This window comes from Prionailurus bengalensis, chromosome B2, assembly GCF_016509475.1.
Source record: "Prionailurus bengalensis isolate Pbe53 chromosome B2, Fcat_Pben_1.1_paternal_pri, whole genome shotgun sequence".
Classification (NCBI taxonomy): Eukaryota; Metazoa; Chordata; class Mammalia; order Carnivora; family Felidae; genus Prionailurus; species Prionailurus bengalensis.
The window spans coordinates 92729749-92750085 of NC_057349.1; the positions used below are offsets into that span (position 1 = coordinate 92729749).

Here is a 20337-nt window from a genome sequence, read left to right on the forward strand (position 1 = left end):
TATTTCCTAAATGTCTCTGCTAAGTCCTCATCTTAATACCACATATATTTCCTGGGCTGTCTCATTGATTTCCATGGCTTCAATTTTCATCCATTTTTTAACTCCTCCCAAATCTGCCTTTGCATTATAGCTTCTCCTAGATTTGGGAATGGAATATTGAATAATGCATTAGACACAACTCTCTGGATATTAGGAAGGAACCTCAAATTCATCATGTTCACAACTGAAATCTGGAATTTCTCTCCCAAGCGCCATTCTCCTATGCCTCCTGCTTATTGCAGGGTACGTATCAAACCTGAAGTGCCTAAAATAGAAGCAGGAGCATCATCTAGGATCTTGAAAAAATCTGCCCTGATATTATCCCTAATAGGATATTGTACAATCATTTAAAATAATTGATTTAGAAAAGAATTATAGACAATATTTGATCGACTTAATGTTCTGCCTTTTCTAGTATTCTTCTCTGAATTTAAAGAACGATTTCACTTATTTTTTCAATGATCTCATTTTGGTTAAGATGAAAGAAACTTTCATTAGTCTGGTTGTGAATAAATACCATAATTTTTCCTTATTTAGTAGAGCTCACCTTCGGTCAGCCTGACTTTCTTTTTTTTTAATTTTTTAATGTTTATTTATTTTTGAGAGAGAGAGAGGGTGCACAAATGGGGGAGGGACAGAGAGAGAGAGGGAGATACAGAATCAGAAGCAGGCTCCAGGCTCTGAGCTGTCAGCACAGAACTTGACGTGGGGCTCAAACTCAAGAACCATGAGATCATAACCTGAGCCAAAGTCAGATGCTTAACTGACTGAGCCACCCAGGAGCCCCAGCCTGGCTTTCTTTTTTGAATCTTATTCCAAGAAAATACTTCAAATAATCTTCTTAAGAAACTGAAAAATAAATGGTGTAAGTCGTGCTATTTATATTTATAATACCATTCATTATGGATATACTAGCAAATATATATTTTTAAATTCTGATCATGCATTACTAATACACATGAAACCTACATATAAATATGAAGTAAACTAAAACAAATTTCATATCAATGAATCCACCCTTATAGTATTATTGGCAATCCTATTCATAATATGTGAAATACGTTTCTTTTGCCTGATTTCCTATTTGGTTATTTATGTTATTTTACACGTTGATTTGTTACAGTTGTGCTGAATACTAAACTTTTATGTACTACAAGTTTTTCCCACTATCTCAAAGTGGAGCATTCTTATGAAAATTTTCTAAGCTGAAATGGTGTAAAATTAAGCAATTACCATTAATTTATATGGAAAAAGTTTTGAGCATTCCAAGCACGAAAAATTAACCTCTCTTAGGCTTTTCTGATCCGTTAGGCCACATCTTGCTAACAGATGCATAAAATAAATCAAGATAAAGCACAGAGGCTCACAGACACCATTCAAACTCTGGCAGCTTGATGCTGAGATGCTGAGTGTAGTTCCCAGGGAAGGCACTTGGTGACGCCACTCTCACTACTTGGGGTCCGGGCTGCCTCTGTAATGGCTCACTGCAAACTAAACTCTGAAAGCTATTTTTGCTTTTTGCCTTTTATCCTTTTGATTTATTTCAGATAGCAGGGAAAACTTGTACTGAAGGTCTTTTGTGAAGGCAGAGTGGTATAATGTGACCTTATATCCGTGGGAGATACCTGTATTTTCATTGCTTATTATTTCTCCCATTTTTTTACTTTTCTGTTGACTTTTAAAGAGATATTTTTATAATGAACATTTATAAGTGAAGTATAACCCCATCTTTAAAGATAACTCTACCATTTCTTTTCTCATTTTTCAGGAGAATTAGGAGCCCTCAGAGCAGTAACCGTTGTTATTTCTCATTTTACTTCTCTCCCTTCAGTTTCACGTTCTGATCAACAGAAAAGTATCCATTTTAGTTCTTTTACAGCAGAGAATCACTGCTTCTCAAATAAATAAATAAATAAATAAATAAATAAATAAATATATCTGCCTCTTTAATCATATTGTTCTTTAATGATACATATTTATTTTAATATTAAGAACTGATAATTTAATAAATATATGTTACATAGACATAAGAAATTGCCATCATAATATCTTTGACCCATTTGGAAACACAAGTCTTATATCCACAATAACTTCCCACAATAACTTATCATAGTGCTTTGTTTTATCTGTGCATTATTCAATAATTGCTTTGGGTACCCCAGTAAGATTCATATCTACCAATATGGTTTTAGTATAGTATTATATATAGAAACTTAAAAATAGTGTTATAATTTTCTTTGTATGATAAAAACCCTTTATTAGTTATTTTATTTTTGAACACATATCACCTCTCACTTATATTTGAGTCATACTTGTTATATGAATATATTCTAAAACTCTTTGATATGCACTGAATGAATGATATGTTATAAATCAAAACCATGTTGCTGTCACTACCTCAAATATTTGCTTAGATATATAAATGATTACAGTGTTTTTAGTACAAGAAAAATTAAAACAAAATAAGCCATATATCTGTTCTGATGTGTCAAATATAGTCATTTTTTCTCAAAATTCAAAATATTATACAAGATATAATTTTTAAAAATATTCTGATATTAAAATATGGTATTTATATCTTCTTGAAGATATTTATGAATTCAAAAGTAGTGGGTTAGCTTAAATCTCTATACCACAAAGTATTTGGTACATTCCTGTTAGAGTCAGCATCAAGGCAACATTTGCCCTTACTAGTGTTACTATTCATTATTGTTCTACTATTCATTTATTGCTAATGCAAAACAGCAAAATGAATAAATAAGGTTAATAAGCTAGGAGGAAAACAGTTGTTATTTACATATTATATGAAATATGATCACATAGTAATAAATCCCAACAGAGCCAACTAACCACTAATCTTAAATAATTTAAAAGATCTAAAAAGTGGTAAGTTAAAAAGTCAATACAAATAATAAAAAAAGTCAGAAAAACATATAAATAAAAATGAAAACTTTTGTTCACTGTCAGAAAGTCTGAATAAAGCCTTAACATTGTACAGATGTCAATTATTTCCACATTATACTGTTACCCATAAATCAAATTCAACCCAAAACATTATTATATAATTTGTGGAAGTTAACACATTAATTCTAAAATTAATATTGCAGATTAAGGGGCTAAGAATAGCCCAGAAAATTTTGAACAAGATCCCATTTTTTGTCATGAAATTAATAATATTTTAATATATCTCTATGAAATATATTTACTTTTTTCTTCAGGATAGCCTCTTTTATACTTTTCATCATTTATTTCTATTTCTGTTATTTATCATATTTTTTACTGATCTAAAGGAGTTCCTCATATATTATTGATAAGACATTTTGTTTATTGTACATAGAAAATACATGTATTCTCCCTCTTCTGCTTGTCATTTAACTTCACTTATAATGTCTTTTCTCAGGCAGAAGTTTTAATGTTCCTTCAAGGCTTTTGAAGTGATTTTGCATTTTGCCTGGGAAAGATTTTTGTACTCCATGACTATGCTATATAGTATTTGTTTTGTTTTGTAAATTATTAAAATTTTGACTTAATACAAGGTCCAATTATGTAACTATGTGACAGGTTTTGGAAAATACTTTAAGTGAATTTTTGAATATTATATAGTCTTGTTGATTAATTCTTCCTATTGATTTTGTTGAAAAAAACTCATTACATAATTATTCTTTGTAATTTGATGACCATAACTGTTCAGTATACAAAATTTTAATGACCACAGTATCTTCTTCCTAATATGTCACAACATTATCATAAAATTGCACATTAAGAACTATACATTTATTTAGTCTTAATTAGAATTTATTTTCTTCCCGTTGCTTCTTAAACTGGTTGCCATTCTCTTTTTTTTTTTTTCAACGTTTTTTACTTATTTTTGGGACAGAGAGAGACAGAGCATGAACGGGGGAGGGGCAGAGAGAGAGGGAGACACAGAATCGGAAACAGGCTCCAGGCTCCGAGCCATCCGCCCAGAGCCTGACGCGGGGCTCGAACTCATGGACCGTGAGATCATGACCTGGCTGAAGTCGGATGCTTAACCGACTGCGCCACCCAGGTGCCCCGCCATTCTCTTTCTTTAGTTTATTTTTATGTTGCTAGATAGGATTGTCACTATTTTTCCAGATATCATGATTAAATTGATTAGTTTCCAAGTTTTTTCATATTGAAAGATGAGTTTATTATTCATTTATTGGTGTAATTGAAATACAGTAAAACACATAAACCAAGTGTACTGTTCAATGAGTGTTACAAATGCATATACCTATGTGACTGACAGACTTATGTACATTTCCATCTCCTCAGAAATATCCCTCAAGCCCCTTCCTCCCCAATCTCCTTTCATAACAAAGTGGCCACTCTACTGGTGATCTTCACCTCAGATTAATTTAATTAGTCTCTAACTTCATATGTACTCTGTTATTTTTTTCCATTGGACATGTTTTTAAGATTTTTTTTTCAATATATGAAATTTATTGTCAAATTGGTTTCCATACAACACCCAGTGCTCATCCCAAAAGGTGCCCTCCTCAATACCCATCACCCACCCTCCCCTGTTTTTGAGATCAGTCATGTTGTTACATTTAAAATTTTTTTTTCAACGTTTATTTATTTTTGGGACAGAGAGAGACAGAGCATGAACGGGGGAGGGGCAGAGAGAGAGGGAGACACAGAATCAGAAACAGGCTCCAGGCTCTGAGCCATCAGCCCAGAGCCCGACGTGGGGCTTGAACTCACGGACCGTGAGATCGTGACCTGGCTGAAGTCGGACGCTTAACCAACTGCGCCACCCAGGCGCCCCAATGTTGTTACATTTAGTATTTTGTCTTTATTTACTGCTGAAAAATACCCCCTTTTGTTGATATACCATCATTTGTCAATTCAGTCTCCAACCTGATAAATATTTGAATTTTTAATTTTTTAAATGTTTATTTATTTTTGAGAGACAGAGAGAGACAGAGAATGAGCAAAAGAGGGGCAGAGAGAGAGGGAAACACAGAATCTGAATCAGGCTCCAGGCTCTGAGTTGTCAGCAGAGAGCCTGACGTGAGGCTTGAACCCATGAACCTTGAGATCATGACCTGAGCCAAAGCCAGGTATTTAACCGACTGAGCCAGCCAGGCACTCTGATATTTGAATTTTTCTAATGCATTACTTTTTATTGATTGATCCGTTGACTTATTACAGGATAAATTTCCAACTTGCTGCTTTAAATGTTCCTGATAAAGAAAGCATAATTTGCCAGATATCTTTTCAGGTAGTAGCTTAATTAGCCTAATATTTATCCCTTTGGGTTAATTCTGCACCTTGTTTTGGTTGTTACAGTTGTTGTTGTTGTTGTTGTTGTCTTTACACTTGGAATTTTTTCTGGGCTCTGTTGAGAACGATGTTCAATTTCTTAGAAATCTTTTCAAATTTTAGATTGGACTTTTGGTTTCTTTTTTGGTTCCTCTTTCCCTTCTCCTCTAACATCTTAGTATTTTCTACAAATACTTTAACTTCTCACATTCACTAATGGCCCCATCCCAGTACTCTAATGAGTTTTTCTTAATCTTTTTATCATTTCAAAGGGGTTTTGGATGTGGGGGCAGAGATAAAATTATTCATTCTATTTGGTCAACATACTGCTCATCTTTCCATAGTCCTTGTCACTTTGTATTGCAATTTCTAAATAACTTGTCTTATCTTTCATTATTCAATAAACTCAATGAGAGTAAAGTCATGTTTGTGTTTTTTAAAAAAACACTTTATTGTGGTATGATTGTCATACAAAAGCTGTACATATTTAATGTATACAATTTGGTGAGTTTGGAGATAAGCGAATACCTTGAAACCATCACCACAATCTATGCCATAAATATCTTTCACCTCCAAAAGTTTCATTCCACTTTACTTATGTATTATAATAAATAATCATTATTTTTGTGTGTATAAGAACTTTTAACATACAAGTTATGCTACCCTCTTAGCAATTATCTTAATTGCCATGAAATTCCCTGAACTTAGTACCTTCTTGGTGCACACTCAGTGCTCAACAAACGCTTGTGTAATGAATAAAGGAGGACATTTATAAAACTTATTAAAGCACTAACATTGGTTATGAATATGCAGTGTAATTACAGCTAATCTTAAATGGCATTATCTTCAATTTGCTGTAAAAATAATTCTAATGGACAGTTATTTACATAAAAAAAGAACTGATAACTTAAGGATAGTTAAGAGATCATGCAATACATAATATACAGTATAAGTATTTATGAAAGGAAATTAGAAAAATGGTTAAAAACAACCATGTCAGAATAGTAGAACCTTGGATGATTTCACATTGTTGTTTATATTCTTAATAAATTATAACTTCCCAACAACAATCCCACTCTAATTTCATGCTAAGAATAACATAGATGATAGGAGAAAATGTCAATAGTTTTGTTTTTTTTTTTCTCAGTATTTACCATCTTTTAGCAGAAAATAACATATTTTTGGAGTTTTATGCCTCAAGAGAAAATTTGGGAACACTCCAATGGCATAATCTTTGTACAGTTTGTTGACTTAGAACTTTTATGTGGTTATAGTTGTCTCCTTGCTATTTCCACTCCCAGGATAATGTTATAAAGGGTGTATCTGTGACAATCATGTGGCAAGACCAATTTGTGTGATGTAAAAGCTTAATTTGTTGGTTAAAAAATGTTCATTTACTATGTTCCTTTACTCTTTTCTTGGTAAGGACTTTGATTGTTCAATAACAATTAAAAATGGCCTCAAATATGGGATAGAGAAAACCTAGGGAGCAAATCAGCCAGCCAAAAGTCCAAAGAATGCCTAAGAGAAATACTTGTATGCATTTTTGGTTATGGAAAGACCAGGACACTAATGTACTGTAGTAAACTTATTATAGGAAATATAGGGTAGTGATTATATATGTGTGTACTTCGTAGCGTGTAGAGATTTTATATATATATATAATATATATATAAAATATATATATATGTTTATATATATGTTTTTATATATGTTTAACATATATATATAATTTTACATATATACAAACACACACACTGTACCTGAATGGCCCTTGTGGTGTATTTACACAAATAAATATACAAGTAAAATTTTATTATTGTTTGATTTAACAGTAGCAGCTTCAATACATATCTATGCAGTTCATTTTATCTAATTTGTAATAGAAACAGAAATAAGACATTATTATTTTTGTTATTAAACATGCTAAGTCATATTCCTTAAATAAGTTATACTAATTGTCTCTATGTTAACAATGTAATTGTGTTAATTGTTCATCCAAATTTACAGAACAGACTGCTTTAAAGAATATTAGTGGTATCTAGCTAAATCCCACCCTTGTCTAAGTGTGTGAAACCCTCCAAAACTTTCTGACAAGTGATCTCACCATCTCAAATAAAACAACTGCAAACATTAGTTAGGTAAATGAAGTAATTGTTGTCACATGTAATATTGTTCTGCCTAGTCTTGAACTGAAATCCACTTCCCTTTAAATGCTGTTCATTGACACTTGCCATATTTCAACTTTTTTAAAGCATGTTCTAATGAATTTCAGGGGGAAAATCACATAACGTCTCCCATAGTGAAAATAATCTTACAATATTCCCTCTATAGCCATGACTATAGTGATTGATTAGTGTATTTTCCTCATATAAATATAAATATGAAAAAAAATATATTTTTGGCCTCAGTTGCATACATCTATATGGAAATACTCTGTAAAACATATTGTTTGGACTTCGTTTCACTAAATAAATTCTTGGTGTGTCTGAGCAAACTTGAGAAAAGTTGCCACAAAATTATTTATTTGCATGACAAAATTAATTCCCAAACTTAAAACTAAAATGATGTCCAGTATATTCATGCTATTGAGTTTATGAGATGGTTTGAATTTTGCATATTCTTTTTCATATGAGGCCATTGTCATTTGCTTATTTTTTTATTTAAACATTGCTTTCTCTATTTTAACATTATTACTTTACATTTTTATGTAAAAATTACTAAGTAATGCAAATTATTAATTCAAGAAATACCTTTAATCTTTATGTAATTTGATCTAAATAGCCAAGGTGTTTAGGATAAATTTTAGGCTTTCTAAATGTAGATATTTCTCACACGTATTGAAAAAAAATATGTTCATGCTTTTTTGTTACTAAAAGTAAAAGAGGGGCGCCTGGGTGGCGCAGTCGGTTAAGCGTCCGACTTCAGCCAGGTCACGATCTCGCGGTCCGTGAGTTTGAGCCCCACGTCGGGCTCTGGGCTGATGGCTCAGAGCCTGGAGCCTGTTTCCGATTCTGTGTCTCCCTCTCTCTCTGCCCCTCGCCCATTCATGCTCTGTCTCTCTCTGTCCCAAAAATAAATAAACGTTGAAAAAAAAATTTTTTTTAAAGTAAAAGAAAAATCATTTGCCATTTTCTCTGCTTCAGGAACTATTCTAAGACCTTGACTTACATTAATCCATTTAATCCTCTCAAGAAATGTATGAGATAGGCATGATTATTTTCACATTTTATAGATTTGAAACGGAGACAGGGAGGCTAATGACTGGTCTAAGTTGACATAACTAGTCTAGATTGGCCTGTAGCAGTCTGCTTCAGTGTCTAAGCTATTAGTCACCACCACACTAAAGGTTTTTACATTGATTCCTATGAAAAACAAACCAGCTGGACATAACCATTGTATGATCTCTCCCCTTCCTTCCTTGTAATTGTTTTAAATTTGAAGGTAACATTCAATTAACAAATTAATTTGATATTTTGTAATAAATGGACAGTTCTAAATTAATAATTCTGGAAAATAGAAAGCCCCTCTAGATAAATGTAGCCTGTGTATCATGAACTGCTTATTTACTGTTTTTTTTTTCTCCAATAGAGTTTGTTACATATAATATAACTGAAAAATAGATACCTTTCATTATCATAGCACTCTGCCTGACAGTTTTGGAGAGGATAATGTATTTCTGACAGGGGAAACTCACAGGAGAAGTAAAACCACATTCTACTCTGAGTACCAAATATGAAAGTTAAACACTTATAAACAGAGGATCTGTATGTATAGATCAACATAAAGATGAGTATTCTAACAATTATATACTCAAATCTGATTGAAGATTTTAGGAAATAGAGATAAAATCATTGACACTATCAATAATCTTATTAATATTTTTGTCTAGATTCTGCTAGGTTTCTAATGGAATATACATAGTATTTTAGAATAGATGTAACCATTTGAACTTAAGAGTTAATATAGCTAAATATTTTCTTGTTAGTATTCTGAAGCTCTTTTACAGAGAAGAATCAATGCTTATAGCTCTTTATATTAACCAATTACGCAAATTATTAGAACTACTTCAAATTATTTTCATAGTAGAAAACAAAAACATTTTTAATGTACTTCATGTTGTTTTGATGATGTTTTTACTATTTTAAAATTTTATTTATCATTGTATTTACTTTAATTATTATTTCTTTCTGTGTCTTGAGAAATTTTCCCTATGCATATGGTTGAGAAGATAATCCCCATATGTTTTCTTCTAGGATACTTGTATTTTTAGTTGTTATGTTTGATGTATTTTAAAATTAATTTTATTATCATGTGAAATAGGGGTTGAGATTCATTTATTTAAACATAGTTATCTAGTTCTAACAGCCATCATTGAAAAACTTTTCTTCTTCTATTGAATAATTTGATGCATATATGGGAAATCAATTAATTATAAAAGTGTGGGTCTAATTTTATACACTCTATTTTGTTCCATTGTTCCATTTAAATATTTTTATATTTAAATACCATACTGTTTTGTTAATTGTTGCCTCTTATTATGTATTGAGTTGGTCTTCTAACCATGGTTTTTCTATTTCAAGACTCTTTCATGACTCTTGATTTTTCACATTTTCACATATACTTTAAAAGCACCCAAACATTTCCGTTAAACATGCCCTCAGAGATTTAGTTTAGAATTGCTAAAATTAAACCTGTACATCAATTTACAGAGAATTGAGTTTTTAACAATACTCCATCGTTTAATCCATGGACATTGTATATCTCAGCAATGTTTTATAATTTCCAATGCAGAGATATTTCACATATTTTGTTAAATTAATGTCCATTTTCTTTTTGTCACTAATGTAAATAAATTGCTTTTGGTATCCATAAATACAACTGCTGTTAATATATTGAAATGCATGTAGTTTTGTTTACTGATCTTTTATCTGTGACCTTGATAAATTCACTTATTAGTTTTAGTAGTCTAATTGTATATTCTTTAGGATTTTCTATATGAGCCATCTTCCCTTTTGTGAATAAAACATGTTTTCTTTCTTTCTTCTCAATCTATGTCTTTTGTTCCTTCTTCATGCCTTATGGCATGAACAGGACCTGCAGGTACAATGCTGAATAGAGGTGAGAAGAATGGACAGCCTTATTTGACTTCTGACCTTAGAGGGAGAGGGTCTAATACTTCATGATTTATGTTTGGTGTTAAATGTAGGTGTTTGTGTGTGCCCTTTATTGGATTTAGGAATTTTTTTTACATTTCTAGCTTGCTGTTAGTTTTTATCAAAGCATGGGTATTAAAAAGTTGTCAAATGCTTTTTCCCACATCTATTGAGATTTTCTTTTTTCTCTTTGGCATAGATATTAACTTCCATAGTTTTAATTTCAAATATTTTTATGTTAATATTAACATAAATCAATGTTTGGTTTATGTTAAAACAATTTTATACTCACAGGATAAACTCTGCTTGATTATACTATATTATCCTTTTTATATATTGTCAAAAATTTTTTGCTAAAATTTGTTCAGGATTTTATCTGTATTCACAAGATGAACCCCCAGTTAGTCTTGGTGTATTATTATTTTTCTTTATTTATTTTTTTAATGTTTTAAATGTTTTATGCATTTTTGAAAGAGAGAGAAAGAGAGAGAGATCAGGAGTGAGGGAGGGACAGAGAGAGAGAGGGAGACATAGAATCCAAAGCAGGCTCAAGGCTTTGAGCTGTTAGCACAGAGCCCAATGTGGGGCTTGAACTCACAGGCTGTGAGATCATGACCTGAGCTGAAGTTGGATGCTTAACTGACTGAGCAACACAGGAGCCCCAATTTCTTGATGAATGTGATTTTATAATGTTTTAGTAAAAGATTTCTGCATTATATTATGGGGGATTTTGCTATGTAACTTTTTTCTTATAAAATCTTTATTGAATTGTGTTATCATAGTTGCTTTGGCTTCAATAAACAAGTAGAACAAGTAGAAACAAGTAAACAAGTAGACAAGTAAACAAGTAGACAAGTAAACAAGTAGAAAACTTTGCTCTCTGCTTATACTTTCTAAGAATAGTGTGTAAACTTTTTCTTTTTTTTTTTTGATGCGTGTTAGAATTTATAATTAAAACTATCTATCCCTGGAGTTTTCCTTGAGAGACCATTTTCTTGTAGCTGCTTTTAAATCACATTCATTTTTTTTTTTTTTAAACATAAGGCTATTCTGATTTGGGAGTGTGTGTTAATATTTGTAAATTTCTTTCAGTGACTGTGTCAATATAGTTTAAGTTGTCAAATTTATTGATTTAAGGTTATTTATAAATTTTTCTTTGCCTATACTTAAAATCTGAAGGATTTATATTACTATTTCATTATTCTTATAAACAATTTTTGTTTCTTTTCTCTTTTTTATATTAACTTGCTAGAGTTGTATAATTTTTCATGAATTGTTTATAGAATCAACCTCAAAAAATATCTACCATTTGTCTGCCTTCATTTCTTGATTTCCAATGTTAGTGTAAATTTGTTTTCATGTACTTGCTTTATACATTTATGTTTATATATTATCTTTATCATTTAGTAGAAAGAGTTTGCAATTATTCCTGCAATTCTTTGAACAATGAATGGGTTCTTTTTTGAACAATGGATTAGTTATAAATGTGTTGTTTAGCTATAACATTTGTGGCTTTTCTGGATATTTTACTAAGAATTAATTTTATTTTAATTCTGTTGTTGAAAATTATCATGAATTGCTTTATTGGCCAGCAGGTAGTACATCTTTAGGAAAAGTCCATATGAACTAGAAACAGAGTGAGCAGGGGAGGAGCAGAGAGAGAGAACGAGAGAGAGAGAGAGAGAGAGAGAGAGAGAGAATCCCAAGCAGGATCCATGCTGTCAGTGCAGAGCCCCCACATGTGCTCACTATCCATGAGATCATGACCTGAACTGAAACCAAGAGTTGGATGCTTAGCCTACTGAGCCACCCAGGTGCCCCTGTACACTTTTTTCAATCAAACAATGAGAGAAACATGCTAGAATCTCAAACTATGACTGTGTATTTTTCTATTTCTCATTCTACTTTATTTATACAAATATTTGTATTTATTATGAAACTCTATTATTAACCACATACACACATATTGTGATTATTATGTACCCAACAAATTGACTTTTTATTATTATGAAATTTCTCTTTCTATCTATGGTAATATTTCATTATTGAAAGCCTATTTTGTCTGATACTGACATAGGCAGCTCAAGTTTTATATTTCATTTCTTGGTACAGTATATTTGTTTCCTCCTTTGACTGTCAATGTTTCTAGGTCTCTATATTTAATATGTGTCTATATTTAATGTGGATCTTGCTTTTTTATTCAATATGACAATTTTGTCTTTTACTTCTCTATTTTATGTAAAAGTTGACATAACTGGATTTAGGCCTACATTTTTTTCTTTTTCATTTTTCCTGATAAACTTATTTTTGCATTTGGGTTTGTTCCAGATTTTAATTCATCATACAAACTATGCTAGCATTAACACTTCAATTATTTTCTCATCTCAGTAACATATGCCTGCCTGTGTCAAACCCACTCCTCCTTCCCCTCTTACCCAGACCAGGCAATTATTCCCAGACTTAAGAGTGACTGCAAGCTTTGATCACCTAACAAATGGCTCATCCATCTCTGGAACTTAATTTACTAACCATATGAAAATGTGTAAAGGAAACCTAACTCAAAATTGCAGTCAGGCTGTCAAGCATATACTACTCTATGTAGCTTGTATAGTCCAGCAGGAAGAAGGAAGATTTACTCTTAGGGCAACAGCAAGCTGTAGATACCCTGCAATAGCCAGCTATCCTGACCTGCAGCCAATGAGAGACCACCACCATTTCTCACTCTCATTTTCCTCCAATGAACTTTTCTTTGAAACAACTCTCCTCCTCCCCAACGTCCTCTTTTCCATTATAAAAGGATGCTCTCCTTTGTTCTCTGGACTTCCTTATGATTCATCATAGTTTGCTTGTCCTGAATTGCAATTCTTCTGCTATTCCCTAATAAATCTGATTTTCTGGCTGAATTGCTTACCTTTTTCTTTAAAAAAATGGCAGCCAACTATAGCATCTACTACTCTTCATAACTTTTATTATTTTTTCAATCTTTATTTATTTTTTAGAGATTGAGAGGGAGCAGGGTAAGGGCAGGAGAGAGGGAGACAGAGGATCTGAAGCTGACTCTGTGCTGACAGTGTAGAGCCCAATGTGGGGCTCTAACTCATGAACTGTGAGATTGTAACCACAGAATAAGACAGACACTTTACTGAGTGACTCAGGCACCCCTTCAATGACTTTAAACAAATGCATTATTTTCCATGTATCTTGTACTTTCTTATTGCTGCCAGAGTTATGGTCATTTGTGACTTTCTACACAGTAATCAAATATGAGTATTTGATATGAGATATCTCCTCCAGCAATTTTTAAAGGAAAGTTATGGATTTGTATAGACAAACAAATAAAATAAAACAGGATTTACAACCACACAGTCCTGGGTTTGTCTCTTAGTTTCTTCACTTTCTACCTGTGACATGGAGAAGTTACTTAATTTTTGGAGCCCCAATTAGCACATCTGTAAATCCCACTTCTTACAACCAATCATATATTATTCTGAAGATTAAATGAGATCTTATGTGTAAATTAATTTACAGCTACTCAGTTCCTTTACTGTGGTAGAACCTCAACAAATATTGAACTTCTGTGCATAAATAAATTTGGGTAATTTCTGTATAAGTTTATTTCATTAAATAAATAAAAAAATATTAGCTTGTTTAAAATTTAAAATTATTCAAAGTCCCATGTCACTCTGTGCCCCACACCCACAACTATGGTGGGGGCATGAGCTGTGGAAGGGCCCTGTGCAGCCCTCCTGTCCAGCTCCATAGAATCTTTACAGCACCTGCCCCCACACCTATGCCCATGTGTCCTCTGGCAACTTGTTGGTAGGCAGTGGCTGGGTGCAAGAAGCAATTCACAGAGCCACTGAAAAAGTGAGAAATTTGGAGGAGCAGAAGGAACCAAGCTAGATGATGATTTCAAAGAGATAGAGAGGAAAGTGGATCAGGGCTGTGATGGAAATAATGATGGAAATGATTGAATACTTTCAAGCCATCCCAGCTTCCAGAGATAAACTTATTGTGATCAACACCATGTCAAAATTCTTCATCCAGGGGAAAGCCAGGATATTCCCAGGCAGAAGTGCTGCTGGCAGAGGCCATGATCAAGTCTGGAAGAGGGCTTAGAGATGATTGTAACATTGGCCTAGCGATTGATGAGGCGGGAGGTCATTCAAGAACTTTTGGAGGTTTAAGACTTTTTGTGCATGGAAGTCAGGTGGAACTTGACCTCCTTTGGAACCTTCATGACAGTGATCTAAGGAAAATTAAGCATCATGTACAGAGGTTGGAGGGTCAAAACTTGGCCTTTGAGTGTAAGAAGAAATGAAAAGGCAAGATTCCAAATCAAGAGCTCCACAAGAGTCTGGAGAAATTTGATTAGTCTCAAGATGTTGATGAGGTAAACATGTTCAACAGGTGAGCCAGCTTTCTGCACTTGTGCAAACCCATCTGGAGTACCATAACCAGACAGTCCGGCTCCTGCTGGAAGTCACCCTCAGACTGGAAGAAAAAATAACACAAGCTTCATCTTAGCCTACAAGAGAATATCAGCCTAAACTACAAATGAGCCAGGAGCTTCCAGCTGGAGACAACAGTCAGCCCAATGGAAGCTTCTCCCTCATATACACTCATAAGTGCCACAGTGGATCAGCCCTGTGGCTGATTTGTGTACAACTTTGAACCTGAAAATGAAGGACAAATGGGTTTTAAAGAGGATGCTATCATCAAACTCACTAGCCAAATTGATGAGCACTAGTATAGGGGAATGCTTCATGGCCATTCAGGCTTCTTCCCCATCAACTACGTGGAGACTCTGGTTGCCTTGCCCCATTAAGATTTTAAGTGAACAGGCTCATCTCCTCTTGATCCAGATATTTAAGTTTAACTACTACTTTGGTAATGTTGCTCACAATACGTTCCAAGTGCAGGTTGAAGTGGTCCAAGTCATCAAGTTCCACTGACTTTCTTTGGTTGACTTGTACAATCCCACAAAAGTGATGGTGATGAGCAGTATCTTCTTAGCGTGTAAGGATGGCATGTGCTATTTCTACTTTCTCTCCAGCTGCTTTTGTGGGGGAAGGGGTGCATTTCATGTACTCCCCTTCATCTCCATCCTCTCTCCACAAGCAAAACCAGCTCCCTGCCCTCCACAGCTTCTCTCTCCCCCAGTTCACCTCTCCGTGTCAAGCACCTGCTGAGTTCTGTGGTTCAGATTGTGCAGATTGTTGTGTTAATCCTCAAATCAGTTTTCTAGGTGTGCAAGATGGTTAAGTGTTGATCTGGCTGTATTTCATGGACACAAGATGTAAAAAAACTTTCATACTGTTCCACCATCTTGGCTCCTCCCCAGTAGGTATGTGTTTTTAAGTAGCATGTGTGACTGGGTTAAGAAGCCTTTCTTCCAGCTAATGTGCTGGTAGTACCTTTTGCCAGACAAACTCTGGCAACTCCACACTCTGCATGCAGGGATAGCAATCTACTTGGAAGGAAGGTACATTAACTGATTTTTCCTAACACTGATTTTAGAACACACAAACACATTTGCATAACTTTATGTGTTTATGTGTAGTAACTTCAGAATGCAAGGCATGATACTCTCTGCTACTCTTTCTCCACCACCTAGAAGCAACCCGTTATGCAGTCTTTACAGACAAGTGAAGCCAGAGATTTCCCTCATTCAGATTAAAATTCTCTTTTTCTTAGTTCTTGTATTTCTACTGTTTCTTTCTGGATCCATTTTATTTTGATCATCCTTAATCTTATTATTAATGTTTTGATTCTTCTCTATTTACACCTATAACCCTTCAGAGGTTAGTCCTTACAGCACAGATGTTATGTCTTGTTACAAACTTCAGCAATCGTATTTCTAATGAAATAGCAATTTTAATTTTTTGATTTGTAAGCTTAAGTATTTCACAAATCTTTGAAAGAACAACTTCAAGAGATTTATTTCAAACTCAACAAGTACTTGTTGACCTGTTTTCTGGGGAGGGCAGTCGTTTTACATATAATATTTCATTTAGCCTTAATAATACTCTATGACAAAGGAGTTGATAATCATAATCCTTATATTAGATGTGAACCTACTTCTCTAAAATTTTAACTCCATATGAAAATCTGTGAGTACTCACTACTGTGCTGTTCTATATTTATGTGGCTTTATGATTAAAAAGGGGATTTCTTAAGTTAGCCATTTACATGCAAATAGGTACTGTATTACTAGAATGCCTCTCTCTAAATATTTTGCTAAATAGTTCTTTTTTTTTTTTTTTTTTTTTTTGCTAAATTGTTCTACTGCAAATGCATTGTCTAGCCTGGGGTTATTTTAATTCTTAATACCAGCGTTATACTGACACACTAAGTATTATAAGTTCTTAGTGACTCCTTCTATTATTGCTTTGCTAGGTTTTTTTTTAATTATGATATGCCCACCACTGTGGAAATGTTCTTCTCTTGCATGTACACACACACACATTAGTACACATGAAAGGACATGCGTGCATGCAGGCAAACACACACACGCATACAAACCTCTTGTTTTTTTGATCAAAAGATTTGGATATAATGAACTGCATTAGGAAAAACCCAGTCTACTTTGGATAAAACTTGGCAAGTATTTGACAGTATATATAATTGAGTTCAAATTGTTTTTGGTTTATAAAAGTAAACCCTGGTTCAGAGACAGGTTGATAAATACTACAGTAAAATTTAAGTCAACACTTAGTTTAAAATGGAGCACACTCTATAAAGTTGGAGCTTATAAACAACACAACGATTATAAACAATATTCCAGACTTCTGGCCAACTAAAATTTCACTGACATCTTGTAGGTGGAAAAAAAGTAAATAATCTCTACAAATCTTACAGACTTCAAACCAGATAAACAGCATCATTTATTAAAATGCTGGGAAGTTGATAATGATGATGATGATGATAAGCAAAATGGATAATAGTGTCTGGGATTTTGGAGGCCTTCCACCTACACTTTCTGCATGTATAAAGAGAAAAGCAAGCATCTGGCATACCAGATGGTTTATATTTGTGATGCCCAAGGAAAAAAGACTATGGAAGACAGAAAGACATGTTCCTACTGATACTAATAGTTTAGTATTCAAATTATGCTACAAGCATTTTGTCTCTATAGGAGATTAATGTTACTATGCATCAAAAAGAAATTTTAAAAATGAACTCTTAAGGCAAGAAGCAGACTGAATTTAAATGTATTTTCTTTGTGGAAAACTGAATCACCTAATTATATGAGGAATTTAACTAATTCTAACAGTATTATTTTTCCCAGCTTCTGGCCACCCATAGCTCAGGGAGGAAAGGCCCCTCTAAGTCTTCACTCTGTTTCTTCCTGAATCAAAACATGACAGGCTGACCATCCCTTATTTCCTGACTTATTTTAATGTCGTCTACAGAAGCATTGTCTCACAAAATATATAGGGTCCTACGTTCTACAGTATGTTTTCGGTTCAGGGCATCTATTATTGCAAGTCATGTATTTTAGCACCACTTGCAGAAGTTGGGCTTCCCTAAGGATTTTCTCAAACAATGGGATAATTGATACCAACCACTTATTCCATTCAAGAACACAAGTGATCAAGCACAAAAAGGGATTTTAGATGACAAGAACTCAACATATGATGAGAAGAAACTGAAGAGAAAATTGACTGAATTTGTTGAATCCAAAACTAGACTTAATGTGGTATTTAAGCCCAAATAACTCAAATTTTGGAGTAAACATAAATATTACATTGTTGTGTGATTATTTGGTTGAGGTATTATGGCTAGATCTTCATGAGAGATGGTGAGTTCTCCTTCTGAAAAAAAAATAAGTGTCACTACTCAACCATTTACAAAAGTAAGTGCTCAGGACTAAGGCAAAAAAATAAGGGACAAAATGGTAGATTTAGTGTCAGGGGCAGTTTGAGCTAACTCTATCTCATGGAAAAGTTTTGGGTAATTTCAAATTAGGGGACTAAAATTTCCTTAGTTAAATGGAGTCAAGTCATGATTGAGGTAATGGGCTGGTCTTTAAAGAACCCCTGAAGAAATAGTAATTCTGCATTACTTACTGCATTGTCTTTTCCATTTATTCCTTCAAATCATGAAAATACTTTTAACCCAGTGTGTGCTGTGTTGTGGGGAAGTAAGAAGTGTCTGTTCTCCGTTTGGGACTAAGTGAAATTTTACTCATATGTCTTCATCATCTTCTACCTTAATGCATTTCCTGTGATTTGTTGATGAGAGCCTTTTTCTCAAATATTTTTGTCAGAGGAGTCGCTTAGATCAGATATTCTCTGTCTTTGTGATGATCTCATTATATTCCATCCACCCTGATAGAGGAATATCTAGGCTAGATATGGAATTCTAGGGTTGCAGTCATTTCTTTCTCAGTAGTGTATAGATTCTCCTCTATTTTCACCTAATTTTCAGATTCAAGATGAGAAATGCAATCATATATTTTTTTTCCCTATTGTACAAAAAGTTTTCTTCTTCTATAAGGCTTATAAGATTTTTTTTTTCCTTAGGAATAAGAGTTTTAACCAGACTGTGCCTAAATAAATATTCATTCTTAAAAATACAGCTTATGACTATATAATCTCCTTAATTCCTCAATCATAGGTCTGCCCTCTACTCAGGAATATTTCTTCCCAGTATTTCCTAATTTTCTTCCTCACTTTTTATCTGCCTTTTTTTTTCTTTTTGAAAGTTTAGTTTTCACAAATGAGAGCCCTTGGGTTTATTGGCTGCGTTTGTATCCCTTTTCTCATAATTCCCCCTTTTTTTCCTCTGCTTTTTGAGATTATTTTAAAATTTTCTATTTCATATAATTAATTCCAGTTACAACAGTGTATATATTTCTTTTTTGGTTAAATTATTGATTTTTATTTGTCTTTGGTTTGAACATATATTCTTGACTTTCAGGACATACTTTTTCCTGCATATAAATCTTCATAAATGATATGTATATGTATTTATCTTTTTCATCCAACAATTTTGTTTCACTGGTCTGCATTTCAAAATTCATTGGATGTCTTTAACCATTATTTATCTCTTTTAGCTTGGTGGAGTTCACACATCTTGATTGGACACTCTTAAGATTGAGATTATGGTAGGTAGTAAGAGGAGAAAATGTTTTCTGCTCTTATGGTGGGTCTGTGGTGTAAAAAATTGAAAAAAAAATTAAAATTAAAAGGGCTATTGGGGTCCTATAAAGGCTTCTCTTGTGTAGCAGGAGAAAAGTCAACCAAAACTATTAATTCAAGCTTTATTTAAAATGCTATAATATGGAGGACACCTTGGTGGCTCAGTCGGTTAAGCGTCTAACTTCAGCTCAGGTCATAATCTCATGGCTCCTTGTCGTGCCTTGCATCAGGCTTTGTGCTGACAGCTCAGAGCCTGGAGCCTGATTCAGATTCTGTGTCTCCCTCTCTCTCTCTACCCCTCTCCCACTCATGCTCTGCCTCAAGAATAAATAAACATTAAATATTAGACAATAAACATTTAAAAAATTAAAAATAAAAATTAAAAAATTAAAAATAAATGCTGTAATATGGAAAAGGTCAAGATGAGTGTTCTATAGGAAACCAATTGCCTAAAGTATTAATGGGATATATTGGAGAAAGTCAAAGTCTTGTTCTGAGAGTTTTTCAGTGTTCAATTTATTGCAAGTGTGGGAAAAGTAAGATTGTGTTAATTGTGGTAACGATGCATAAACAGTAAGACTGGGATCACAAATTTGCCAAGACTATATTAGGATTTAGTAAGAGGGGAGGGAAGACAGAATTGAGGCTAAGGTCTTTTGTGGACCAGTAAAAATGTTTCATTTCTTGAGCATTTTTCACGCTTGTTT

General features: G+C 33.4%; 1 pseudogene; it reads left to right on the forward strand.

The window, feature by feature from the left end:
• The first annotated feature begins 213 nt into the window (after nt 1–213).
• Nucleotides 214–15312, forward strand: LOC122490514 (annotated as a pseudogene).
• The last annotated feature ends 5025 nt before the right edge of the window (nt 15313–20337 follow it).